Below are 1,358 nucleotides of genomic sequence, written 5' to 3' on the forward strand. Positions count from 1 at the left end.
CACTGTGCCCTCTTGGACCAGCAATAAATGAGTCTGAACCCTCCTCCCCCTCTTCCCTCCCTCTTTGCCCTTTCCTCTCAGGGTTCACTCCCTACTTCTGCCTCCAACCATTTCTCATGCCCTCCTTTTTTTTTCTCCTCCTTCCCTGTCTCAGCCTTTTCTGCCGCTTGAGTAACTGCCTCCCCTCCTAGGGGCATCCCTTCTCTGAGTCACCAAATTTGACCTGCTGTCAGCATACAATGTTCAGTCTTGGGTGGGGCCCTTTTGGGTCACCTCTTTATTGCTTCAGAGATGAAGTCAGAAACCGTCTGCTTTCTTTACTTTCAAAATGTAGAAAATGACACACAAAATGCTGAAGCGTTTTCTCTGGGTACTAGGGACTAGATTGTATCTCCCCTGAATCGTACGGTGAAGCCCTTGAGGTAAGGGTATTCAGAAACCAGTCCGTTGAGAAATTATATTAAGGTGAAATGAGATTGTGAAAGTGTGGGTCCATGAAAATAACTCTTTCTGGGAAAATGAATCGCTAGCATTCAAAAACAGCAATCCACATTCCTTGAGCTCTTGCTATGCTAGAAGCTCAGCTGCTCTCCTGAGCTCCGTGTCTCAGTGCGCATCACCCTGTAGCCTGTATGCTACCCTGTGACTGCTCTATATAGGTGAGGATTCTGAGCCACATGTGAAAATCAGAGCTTCATTGGGGTGGTTTTGAGAAGAGTAAAGGGAACTTTGGGCTCCTGTCCTTTCTGAAGGATCTCTACTGAGTTCCATGGTTACAAAGAACAGGGTTGATAATGGTTGGGTAAATACCAGTACTGGTAAAGTGGCCACCATGTTGACTCACTTTACTTCCTTCATCCCTGCACCCAGGCAGGGAATCTGTGGCCTGCATGTTCCTGTCTTCTGTCCACGTCAACATGCTTACTTTGAGGAAGCACCCTTTCACATGGATAGTTGAGCCATGCTGAATTGCATATGCATGCACATATGCATATATGCACATATACATAAGCTCATATATACACAAATACATCTTTGAACTAAAGGCGTTTATCGCAACCATCAACTTCAAAGGCTTGGGGTCCAGAACAAGAGCTCTTAGGAAGCCATCTGCCCCAGGGAAGATCAACTTGTTTTCTTGGTGACAATTATCTTTGGCAGTAGAGGCTTACATCAATGGGCAATCTTATCCCAATTATCAAATGCAACAGAAGCTGGGTGTAGCTCCATTGGGAGAGCGATTGCCTGACATGCAGTAAGTCCTGGGTTAATTCCTAACACCTGGATGTGTTATTACCTATAATCTGAGAAATCCAAAGGGTAAAAGGGGGATTAGAAGGTCAGGATCATCTTCAGCT

Source organism: Mus caroli, unplaced genomic scaffold (genome assembly GCF_978045245.1).
Source record: "Mus caroli unplaced genomic scaffold, Mus_caroli_1 scaffold_15, whole genome shotgun sequence".
NCBI classification, from domain to species: Eukaryota; Metazoa; Chordata; class Mammalia; order Rodentia; family Muridae; genus Mus; species Mus caroli.